Raw genomic sequence first — 800 nt, forward strand, 5'->3', positions numbered from 1 at the left:
CATCATATGCGTGTACATATATTGTATACGTATTATATATGTAAGTGTAAGATCTGTATACTATATGTATCTGAAAATCCCCGGTTGTCCGAACATTCTCATTACTTCTGGGACCTGAAGCTCCTAAGCGTTTTTCGCCGGGGATTCGTGGAACGCCTAAATATAGATAGCATGACCACCACAAACTAGCCGGAGGCAGACGGTCAAACAGCAAACCACAGTTGCACGCTAATGCCATATTTAGCATTGTATAACCAGAGGCATTTATCGAACTGGTGTGTTCTCCCGTCTGCGGAAGGGTTTACTATACAACTGTGCACTCGCCGACCCTTGCTCTGTGACATCCCTGTTCTACACATAAGCAGCGCTTTCTAACCTGACACTAGACCTTGATGTCGGCAGCCAGCCCCGTGCACCCGCAGCTACTGACATCCGTACATAGCTGATTAACGTTGGCATAAATTATCAACTTGCCAGCGGCGCGCAGGTATCACCGTGTCATTTCTGTCATTTCCGTTGGTTTTCTCAGTTCCCTCTGAGAATCACCGAAAAGTTTCCGAACACAACCGACAGAAAAGGCAGCGCCGTCAATGAACAGCGGAAAGAGACTGAGATCTTGGATGCATGTGTAACGAGTAGCAGAGCACACAGCAAACGAGAATATTTTGTTAAATTGCCAGAATACCGATACCGCGAGTGGATTGCTGGTGGTCGCTTGTGTGAAGCAGTCCCTCAGGAGCATTTGCAGGCCCTAATTGACACAGCGGCGGCGACTAAAGCAACGGCGCGGAAAGAATCCC

This window comes from Eimeria mitis, genomic scaffold (assembly GCF_000499745.2).
Source record: "Eimeria mitis Houghton genomic scaffold, Emh_scaff1787, whole genome shotgun sequence".
Classification (NCBI taxonomy): Eukaryota; Apicomplexa; class Conoidasida; order Eucoccidiorida; family Eimeriidae; genus Eimeria; species Eimeria mitis.